Below are 12526 nucleotides of genomic sequence, written 5' to 3' on the forward strand. Positions count from 1 at the left end.
ATATACATATATAGACATAAAAGTACTTCCATATTCATACTCATCAGTACATCATTAGCTGGTTACCATCGGGGTAACGCAGGATCATACATATACAGATATACTAGAAACAATACATATACAGATATACTAGAAACAATACATATACAGATATACTAGAAACAATACATATACAGATATACTAGAAACAATACATATACAGATATACGAGAAACAATACATATACAGATATACGAGAAACAATACATATACATAAATACGTAATAATTGTGATCCACTGTATCGGACATGCCTTAAATGTCATGGCCCGAGTTGTAGCCAGAATTCTCTTGGAGGGAGAGCGTGAGTTTGCGTATAGATCTATACTAGATTGACTATCCTACACCTTGCTGCTAGCTACAGCCGGACCTGCAGGTCTGCGGGTGCCAAACGTCATTTCTTTTATTACGACCATTCATTATGTCGTTGTTACCAGTCGATAGCATGGTGCAATTTATCACATTATGCCTTAATATAAATCCGGTTTAAGGTAGTAGTATTTAGTACAACAGTAGTCTTATTATACAAAGCTACAGTACTACAATGATTTACCCATTACATATTTTAGTGATAATCTCACTTAAGCATTAGTGTACAAACTATATTTTTAACAAATGATAGTTATACTTGGGTAATTACATACTTTTACAACAGAAAAGTTTACAAAACAGCCTAGCCTTGGTAGAAGGTTACTTTTATAGAAAATATAGGATTTTCTGAGTGATTCAAACTTTTACAAACACTTTCAAACGTTTACTTACATTTTTACAACTTATACATTGAGACAGGTTCAAACGTTTTTACAATAAACATTGCCACTAAGATACTTATGAACTCACCAGCTTAATGCTGATAAACTCTTTCAAAATAACTTGTATTCTCAGGTCATCAGTAGACAGGTACCGAGGCCAGCTTTTGAGAAGATGGAGTGCATTCAAGACTCATCTCATATTATTTTGTGTTTCGTTATTTTTGGTGTCTATAACTGTACAGAACACACTTGTATTAAAATTATATATTTAATGCAATGGATGATGTTGTTTGCTTATTTACATTTACTGTGTTGTGATACTATACATGACGTCCTCCGCCCCAGAACGTTTCCGTCGTTCTTGGTTTTGGGGTGTGACAGATTGGTATCAGAGCATTGTTTATAGTGAATCAAGTATATCAACCCATAAAAGATATACTAATCTATAAACCCCAAAAGGGACTAAAACACTCTGACCAAGAGTCTATACTTTAAATAATAAAATATTTAATTAAGTATACTAGTCTGCATTCATACTAAAATCAGTGTCACAATGACAAGAACAAAAGTATTACGATTGTTGAATATCACAAGTGAGCTCGGGGATGTATGGTCAGTCCTGGGAATGGCATAGCCTGATCAACTATGCTGGTCCTAGGAGTGATTAGCATATGCCCTAGAATGGTTGTGATATGTTAACAAGTCTAAAAACTTACCAACAATACCACAAGAAGATCAGTAGAACTTAACCTTAAAATTATAGGAGTATTTTGTGCTATTAGTTACACGTATACTATATTCTTATACCTCTCTTCTCGCGTAGATCTAAATGGCTGGATTTCATCATGGCGACCCGTACTTTCCCAATGAAGGCAATGCCGGGTGGATCGATGAAGAGCCCGAAGATGATCATCCAATCCCTTTGGATGATCACCTCGCAGAAGGTTTTTCAGATGGATCTGACTCCGAGCCTGAAGTCAACAACCTACCGCTAGTAGGTCAAGCCCCGAACAACAACCCTCGACCAGCGTTTCCAGGTCCTACACCCATGTGGGCAAACAATCTGAATCGCTGGAGTGATGAGCAGGGTCAGCCCTTACCATACTTTGGGGACCGAACCTTCTACAATGTTAGCGATGGTGGATCTGCTGATAGAGCTCTGCCGGTAATCATCCGCGAATAGCTCGTAATGACGAGCAGGGTCGAGCAGCCATCGACCGGGTCATGGAGATTGATGCCAATTCAGGTGTCAATACAGTCCACATTCGCCGCCTCGAAGAGGACATGGAACGGACCCGGAGAACCAACGAAACTCTACAACAACAGCTGGCTGCCTCCCGAGCTGAGGTCGTGGAACTTAGAGCTCGTCAGAGAGCTCAGGACCGACACCTTCAAGAGGTGTTTCGCCAAGTGTCCGACCTCAGGGATCGCCCGAGGAGTTCCCATCGCCATTAGATGATGTCTAGTACATCTCTGTCTTTTGAATTAGGGATAGCCTTGAACTTATATGCTCTAAGTAGCACTTGTCTGTAAAATATTCCTAACTTTCAGTACTCTAATTAGGAATCTAGGACTGTCAGTATTGTCCTTATGGTATGATGTAAGACCTACTCTTAGGTCGATTTTCCTTGAACTTACTACATCAGTAATACCCGTACTATTGAAATCTACCTAATCTGTGGGAAAAATTTGTACACTTGTGTATTCCTACTGATATTTCTTATTGTGATTTCTAACACTCATTCAACTGTTGGGCTATGGGTAATTAGTCCATGAGTCACTCTCACATTGCTTACAAATTGATTCTTATCATCCTTCTTGTTTTTATAAACTTATAGCTGAAGGATGCCTCCTCGCAAGTCTCCCAGAAATAGGAATAATCCTGTACCTCCACCGCCTCCACCACCTGCAGTCATCGATACTGCAGCCCTGAATGCTGCCGTAGCTGCAGCAGTGGCAACTGCCATGGCTCAGTATCACTCATCGGATGCTAGCAGAGGTGGAATCCCTGTTGAATCTATCCCAGTTGAAATCCCAGTGCGCTCCAAGGAGTGCTCTTACAAGGATTTCACAAACTGCAAGCCGAAGCCTTTCTATGGCACCGGCGGAGTCATTGCTCTCTCGCAATGGTTCGAGAAGACTGAATTAGTCTTCGAAATCTGTTCGTGCCCTGCAGCATTCAAGGTGAAATATGCCGCATGCACCTTCAAAGATAAAGCCCTAACGTGGTGGAACGGCCACGTCAAAGCCCTAACTCTCGTCGTGGCTAACGACATGGGCTGGGCAACGATGAAGGACCTCATGACTGAGGAGTATTGCCCTAGGGGCGAAGTCCAGAAGTTGGAACATGAACTCTGGAATCTGACAATGAAGGGCACCAACGTGATCGCTTACACTGCCCGCTTTAGCGAACTGGTGGCCCTATGCCCCAACATGGTTCCCACTGAAGGGAAAAAGATTGAACGGTATGTATGGGGGCTAGTACCTCCGTACCAGGGGAATGTCTTAGCATCCAACCCTGCTACCTTCGACAGTGCCAAGCGATTGGCACAAAGACTTATTGACCATGGAGTCAAGACCCCTGCAACAACAACCACCCTAGCCATCCCGGAACCCTCTAAACCCGCTGGCAACAAGCGGAAGTTCTGGGACGAGAAGAAGAAGCAGCGTGCTTCAAAGAAACAGCAAATCGTAGCAGTACATGCTGCGGTACCCCCTACTGCTGTTACTGCTCCAGGGAAGCAGTATTCTGGAAGTTTGCCGAAGTGTAACAAATGCAACTTCCACCACAACGGCGCCTGCCATGAAATGCAGTGTACTAACTGCCACAGGAAAGGACACACCGTCCGATTCTGTAGGTTCCCGGCGCAACCGATCTCCCAAGTTCCTGGCTCTGGCGTGAGCCCAACTTGCTATGGATGTGGCGAAGCAGGCCACTTTAAAAGGGACTACCCAAAGGCGAGGAATGCTGGAGGAGCAGGGAGGGTACTAGCAATAGGCCACGGGGAAGCAGTTGCTGACCCGACAGTGGTGACTGGTACGTTCCTCCTTGATAACTCCTATGCATGCATTCTGTTCGATAGTGGAGCGGAGCGAAGCTTCGTAAACCACAAATTTGCTCGCATGCTTAAGCAACAACCACACGCACTTAATGAACAATTCACAGTAGAAATGGCCAATGGGAAAACTGAAAGTACTAATAGCATATACTTAGGTTGTCTTCTAACCTTGGATAACCATTCATTCCCAATTGACCTTATGCCGGTCTCGATAAAAAGTTTCGACATTATTATCGGCATGGATTGGTTAAGTCTTCATCGCGCCGACATCATGTGCTACGAGAAAGCAGTCCGACTAAACCTCCCGTCTAAAGAAACTCTTATAGTCTACGGCGACAAACCGGGTGCGAGTCTTCGCATTATATCTAGTATTCAAGCACAGAAATATCTGTGCAAAGAATACCACGCATTTCTTGCTCACGTCGTCGACACGAACCTAGAAACGAAAGAACCAAAGAACCACCCAGTAGTGAGCGACTTCCCCGACATTTTCCCAGAAGAACTACCCGGGTTACCTCCGCAACGACAAGTCGAGTTCAGAATAGACTTAATCCCAGGAGCTACCCCAGTAGCCAAGTCGCCCTACCGTTTAGCACCAGCCGAGATGCAAGAACTCTCTGGTCAACTTAACGAACTACTCAGCAAGGGCTTTATAAGACCAAGTTTCTCACCTTGGGGAGCACCGGTCTTGTTCGTTAAGAAGAAAGACGGATCATTCCGTATGTGTATTGACTACAGAGAACTCAACAAGTTGACGATCAAAAATCGTTACCCTCTGCCACGCATAGATGATCTATTCGACCAACTGCAAGGGGCGAACTATTTTTCCAAGATTGATATGAGATCCGGATATCATCAGTTACGAGTGCTCGAGGAGGACGTGCCGAAGACAGCCTTCCGAACTCGTTACGGACATTACGAGTTCGTGGTGATGCCATTCGGATTGACCAATGCGCCCGCAGTCTTCATGGATCTAATGAATAGAGTATGCCGACCTTACTTAGATCAGTTCGTCATCGTTTTCATTGATGACATCCTGATCTACTCCCGAAGTAAGAAGGAGCATGGTGATCATCTACGACAAGTTCTAGAGACACTACGAAAGGAGAAACTTTATGCGAAGTTCTCGAAATGTGAATTTTGGATCCGAAGGGTCGAATTCTTAGGACACGTGGTTAGCGAAGAGGGAATCCACGTGGACCCTTCCAAAATAAAAGCCATTGAGAACTGGTCAGCACCAAAGACACCTACAGAAATTCGCCAATTTCTAGGTCTCGCTGGCTACTACCGCAGGTTCATTCAGAACTTCTCCCGAATAGCAAAGCCTCTTACGACCCTGACCCAGAAAGGTGTGGCCTTTGACTGGGAAGAGAAGCAAGAAAGAGCATTCCAAACTCTCAAACGAGCCTTGTGCACCGCACCAATACTATCCCTTCCCGAAGGAATAGAAGACTTCGTTGTCTATTGCGATGCATCCAATCAAGGACTCGGATGTGTTCTGATGCAGCGAGGTAAGGTCATCGCCTACGCCTCGAGACAGTTGAAGACACATGAGGTTAACTACATGACCCACGATCTTGAACTAGGAGCAGTAGTGTTTGCTCTGAAGATCTGGAGACATTACTTGTATGGAACGAAGAGCACTATCTTTACCGACCACAAGAGTTTACAACACATTTTCGACCAGAAGGAGCTCAACATGAGACAACGACGGTGGGTCGAGCTACTCAGTGACTACGAATGCGATATTCGTTATCATCCGGGTAAAGCCAACGTAGTAGCAGACGCCCTAAGTCGGAAAGAATATTCTGGTCGCAAAGTCAAGTCATTATCAATAACCATCCATTCACACTTGACTAAGCAAATTCAGGCGGCTCAACTAGAGGCCATGAAACCTGAAAATGTGTCGAGTGAATCCCTTAGGGGAATGGACAAGAACTTCGAAGCCAAGGGTGACGGAGCTTTATACTTCGTGAACCGGATCTGGACACCGAAGCACGGTGGTTTCCGAGACTTGGTCATGACCGAGGCGCACAACACTCGGTATTCCGTCCACCCAGGTTCAGATAAGATGTATCTGGATCTGAAAAAGCTATACTGGTGGCCTAATATGAAAGCAGAGATTGCTACCTTTGTGAGTAAATGCCTTACTTGCGCGAAGGTTAAGGTCGAGTACCAGAAGCCCTCTGGTTTACTGCAACAACCAGAGATCCCAGAGTGGAAGTGGGAGCGGATCACTATGGATTTCATAACTAAGTTACCCAAGACGACGGGTGGACTTGACACCATATGGGTCGTCGTTGATAGATTGACCAAGTCTGCACACTTCCTACCTATCAAAGAAACCGACAAGATGGAGAAACTTACAAGAACATACATTAGGGAAATTGTACGGTTGCATGGTGTACCTATTTCCATTATCTCTGATAGAGATAGTAGGTTCACTTCAAGATTTTGGCAATCCCTACAACGTTCCCTGGGAACAAGGCTGGATATGAGCACAGCCTACCATCCACAGACCGACGGACAGAGTGAGAGGACCATCCAAACATTGGAAGACATGTTGCGAGCCTGTGTGATTGATTTTGGGAAGGCATGGGATACTCATTTACCCCTTGTCGAATTTTCCTATAATAACAGTTATCACACGAGCATCAAGGCTGCTCCATTCGAAGCTCTCTACGGCCGCAAGTGCAGATCCCCTCTGTGCTGGGCTGAGGTTGGTGATACCCAACTAGCGAAAGGGAAAGCTTCCGACAGTACTCTCACTGGTCCAGAAATCATTCGAGAAACGACAGAGAAAATCGTTCAAATCCGGGAACGATTGAAAGCCTCTAGAGACCGACAGAAGAGCTACGCCGACAAACGAAGAAAACCTTTGGAGTTTCAGGTGGGAGACCGAGTCCTTCTCAAAGTCTCACCCTGGAAAGGCTTGATACGCTTCGGCAAGCGTGGGAAGCTAAATCCGAGGTACATAGGGCCTTTCGAGATTCTTGCCAGAGTCGGCCCCGTAGCTTACAAACTTGACCTACCCGACACACTGCGTAACGTACATTCTACATTCCACGTATCTAACTTGAAAAAGTGTCTGTCTGACGAGACTCTCGTAATCCCACTCGACGAGATCGAGATCAACGAGAGCCTCAACTTCGTGGAAGAACCCGTAGAGATCATGGACCGTGAGGTCAAGCAGACGAAACAAAGCCGTATCCCTATTGTGAAGGTTCGCTGGAACGCCAAGCGAGGACCGGAATTCACTTGGGAACGCGAGGATCAGATGAAGTTGAAATACCCTCATCTTTTCGCTTAATTGTTTGTAACTTTTTATTTGCTTAAATTTTAATTTCGGGACGAAATTCCCTCTAACAGGGGGATGATGTGACAACCTGAAATTTCCAAATGTGATTTTCAAGCTTTTCCGAACAAATTTGTGTACATTAGGGTTTATGTTTTAGATAATATCAGGAGAGTGGATACTCCTGGTTTTGTGAAACTTGGGCATTTCAAGTTTCATCATGTTACAGTCCAACGTCAGGAATAAAAATATTTTCTGCCAAAATATTCCAGGACTATAAATAGTTTTCTGAATTTAATTAATTCATTATTCACAATTCCAAATAGAGAAAAGCCATATTCTCTCTGACGGATCTTCGGGTTTTCATCCCAGATTGTGAGTCTACTTTTCTATATGTGTTTCAATACTTGTTTAATGCTTATTAACAACAATAAACATGTTTAGATTACAAGATCCGAGAGTTTACCGCCCAAGAACGTTCTTGGGGAGTAAACTCCAAAATGGAACATAAATGCTTCCTAGTCCCGATTCCTTGTTAGACAACTTGTTTAGGGGTTAGAGTATGATCTTTGTAGCCTAGAAATCATCCAAGAAACATAAGTTCTAGGAGTTTACGGCCAAGGAACTCCCTTGGGCCGTAAACCCCTTTTCAAGGGCTTAAAGTGCCCCAAATCTTCCCCAAATGCTTAAGGACTTTAACTACTAGTACTTGTGCTTGTTTAGAACATCAAAAGCCCATAAAAACCATAAGTTTCTAGGAGTTTACGGCCAAGAACTCCTCTTGGGCCGTAAACCCCTTTTTGTGGGACAAAAATCATTCCAAGCAACCCTTAAGCCTTTAGACAATTTAACTTGCACCCTTGGGACTAGAATGGGGAGTAGAACACATCTAAACCACTCCTTGAAAGGAGTTTACGACCAAGGAACATGACTTGGGCCGTAAACTCCAAGTGAAGGCACCAAAGTGTGTCTCTTGTCCCCAGTAGCCTTAGATAAATTCATGAAAGCAATCCTTGATGTCTAAGTGCCTCAAATCAATTAAATTCCTATAGTTTACGGCTGTAAACTCTACGGTGAAGGACCTTAGGCCGTAAACTCCCATATGGTGTGTTCTAAAGCCTTAAACTACTTCATGTGTTATTCCAATAAAGCTAGGAGTGTTCTAGGATCAAGATAGCACCACAAAACACCCAAAAACACCATTTGAGGAGTTCACGGCCATAAACCTATGAGTTTACGGCCGTAAACTCCAAGGTGTGGGTTTTTTGGGTGGTGAACTCCTATACAAGGCCCTTTGATGTTTCAAACCCTTTTGCCTTGTCCCGTAGCAACTTAGATGCAACCATTTGGACCTTAAACACTCATAAAAGTGTTTAAATGTTTTCTAAGTGTCTTAACTTATTTATTTAAGTTATTATTTGTCTAATTAGTTATTTATATGCTTATTATATGATAACTAGGCTCGTGCGTGTAAACCAGTCTCCGTTTGTCACCTAGCACGGTAGCCGACACTGCAATTCAAACGACTCACCACAAGTGAGTTCATACCCCTTGAATCAACCTTTGAAATGATTTTAAGTGTTTTAAATACTTTATGGGGGGGATACAAGTCAAATACTTATAAGTTATTGCTTCAATCACATGTGATTGCATTTAATCACATGTGATTAATAACTAGGAAAACAACGATTTTTACCACTGTTCAAACTGTTTATCAAATTGTTTTACTTTGAAATGTTTTACAAACTGTTTTACTATCCAAACTTACTTATAGACTGTGATTTAAACAAATGCTTCTTATCCTTGAACTGTTTTATTAACTTATGCCTTCAAATTGTTTTATAGATCGACATCAAGTCGATCTCCTCTTGAAATCACATTTATGCTTCAAATGTTTTATGAAAACTTATTTATGCTTTATATATATTCAATTGCATGCCCATATATGTATAGATGTATAAATAATGTTTAAAGGACTTAGGAAGGCCATCCGCCCTATTTCCTTTTCGCGCCTTGAGATGTGGTCTGGTGGGACTTCGGGTGACCATCCGAAGGTCGTTTCAATATTACTTATATAACATATATACATATATAGGCATAAAAGTACTTCCATATTCATACTCATCAGTACATCATTAGCTGGTTACCATCGGGGTAACGCAGGATCATACATATACAGATATACTAGAAACAATACATATACAGATATACTAGAAACAATACATATACAGATATACTAGAAACAATACATATACAGATATACTAGAAACAATACATATACAGATATACTAGAAACAATACATATACAGATATACGAGAAACAATACATATACAGATATACGAGAAACAATACATATACATAAATACGTAATAATTGTGATCCACTGTATCGGACATGCCTTAAATGTCATGGCCCGAGTTGTAGCCAGAATTCTCTTGGAGGGAGAGCGTGAGTTTGCGTATAGATCTATACTGGATTGACTATCCTACACCTTGCTGCTAGCTACAGCCGGACCTGCAGGTCTGCGGGTGCCAAACGTCATTTCTTTTATTACGACCATTCATTATGTCGTTGTTACCAGTCGATAGCATGGTGCAATTTATCACATTATGCCTTAATATAAATCCGGTTTAAGGTAGTAGTATTTAGTACAGCAGTAGTCTTATTATACAAAGCTACAGTACTACAATGATTTACCCATTACATATTTTAGTGATAATCTCACTTAAGCATTAGTGTACAAACTATATTTTTAACAAATGATAGTTATACTTGGGTAATTACATACTTTTACAACAGAAAAGTTTACAAAACAGCCTAGCCTTGGTAGAAGGTTACTTTTATAGAAAATATAGGATTTTCTGAGTGATTCAAACTTTTACAAACACTTTCAAACATTTACTTACATTTTTACAACTTATACATTGAGACAGGTTCAAACGTTTTTACAATAAACATTGCCACTAAGATACTTATGAACTCACCAGCTTAATGCTGATAAACTCTTTCAAAATAACTTGTATTCTCAGGTCATCAGTAGACAGGTACCGAGGCCAGCTTTTGAGAAGATGGAGTGCATTCAAGACTCATCTCATATTATTTTGTGTTTCGTTATTTTTGGTGTCTATAACTGTACAGAACACACTTGTATTAAAATTATATATTTAATGCAATGGATGATGTTGTTTGCTTATTTACATTTACTGTGTTGTGATACTATACATGACGTCCTCCGCCCCAGAACGTTTCCGCCGTTCTTGGTTTTGGGGTGTGACAATTTCGTTACCGTAAAGATGTAGTAGAAGTAAAACGGAAGAGATTGATACCTTTTTTTTGCTAGATTTGGACAAAAACGAGTGATTTGTGTGGTTTTTGGTGAAAAAAACTCGAATATAATCGGAATACAAAGAGATTTTTTGAGTTGTGGTATGTGTTAAATGAGCCTGCGATCGATATATATATATATATATATATATATATATATATATATATATATATATATATATATATATATATATATAGAGAGAGAGAGAGAGAGAGACAGAAACTGGAAGCTGCGATCGCATGGGCAGAAGTTGCGATCACAGGTTTTTAAAATTTTAATTGCTGGTTGTTTTAAGATGCGAGTAACGCCTAGCTATAAAAAAAATGATACATGCGATCACATGTATAGAACTTACGATCGCAGGTTTGGTAAACATTGTTGTTTCCGTTATAAAAAAAACTCGAGGATGCTATATTGTAAAAAAATCAAAACACGCGATCGCATAGAAACAACCTGCGATCGCAAAGACCCTGATTTTGTCAAATATCGACTCAAAAAATCCTCGATGACCACCTGCAACCCAAAAAACACAACATGCGATCGCCAGGACTCGACCTGCGATCGCATGGACCACAAAAACTGATTTTTTTTTTCAAAATTTTGCAAATTCTCTCTGTTCCTTTTTGTATGAAAAACACGATTCAGTTAAAAGGAGACGGCCTATGTAATTAAAAACACACAAAAAGTGAAAATAAGTTTCAAAACAAAAACCAAAAACAAACGCCCGGGTTGCCTCCCGGTAAGCTGCCCGTTTTTACTGTCGTTGGCTCGACATTGTTACTTGGTTTCCTTAATTGCGGTAAGTCGGGACCTCATCTACCTCCACTTCCTCATTCATAACTTGAAACCCTTCATAAAATGGTTTGAGACGATAACCATTAACCTTAAAAATCTTTCCTGTTTGTTCACTCTAAATTTCTATGGCACCATGATCAAACACGTTAGTAACAACAAAAGGTCCCACCCAACGAAACCTAATTTACCGGAAATAATTTTGAAACGATAATGATATAAGAGTACCTTTTGACCGGTAGTGAATACCTTTCGTAAGAGCATCTTGTCGTGAAAAGCTTTTGTCACCTCCTTATAGATTGCTTCTTTCTCGTCAGCATCGTTCCAGATTTCTTCTAACTCTTGGATATCCAACCTTCTTTTCTTACTAGCTTCACCCATGGTCATATTCAAGTTTATGATAGACCAATATGCTTAATGCTCCAATTCAACCGGTAATCGACAAGGTTTGCCAAAAACATTCTATATGGTGACATACCGATAGAAGTCTTATATGTTGTCTGGTGAGCCCATAAGGCATTATCCAATCGAATACTCCAATCTTTCTTAATCGAATTAATGGTTTTCTCTATAATTCCCTTGATATGTATGTTTGAAGCTTCTGTCTACCCGTTGGTTTGCAGGTGATATGTTATGGATACCCGATGTGTGACACCATATTTCTTGAGGACTGCTTCGAGGGTGCGGTTGCAGACTTGCGTACCCCGATCACTAATAATGGCTTTCGGTGTCCTAAACCTACCGAATATGCTTTTCTTAACAAAATCAACTACAACCTTGGCATCATCTGTTCGTGTAGCTTTTGCCTCGACCCATTTGGATACGTAATCCACAGCAAGTAAGATATACACAAACCCGAAACGGACCCATGAAATCTATACTCCAAACATCAAAGATTTCACATACTAAGATTGGGGTAAGTTGCATTTGATTCCGATATGTCAAAGACCCGGTCATTTGGCACCTTTCAAAGTTTTGCAAAAGAGAAAAGAGTTACAAAAAATATGAGGCCAATAAAGACCGTTGTCCAAGACCTTGCGTGCGGTTCGTTGTGGACCATAATGCCCTTCACAAGCTTCTGAATGGCAGAAATTCAGAATTGACTTGACTTCATCTTGAGGCACACATCTTCTAATCACCTGATGAGAACAGTGTTTCCATAAATACAGCTCGTCCCAGACATATCTTTTTCGCCTCCTTCTTTATTTTATCTTTCTGGGCTAGAGTAAGATCTGAAGAGAGTTCTTTGGAGACCAAGTAGTTC

Source organism: Lactuca sativa, chromosome 7, assembly GCF_002870075.4.
Source record: "Lactuca sativa cultivar Salinas chromosome 7, Lsat_Salinas_v11, whole genome shotgun sequence".
NCBI classification, from domain to species: Eukaryota; Viridiplantae; Streptophyta; class Magnoliopsida; order Asterales; family Asteraceae; genus Lactuca; species Lactuca sativa.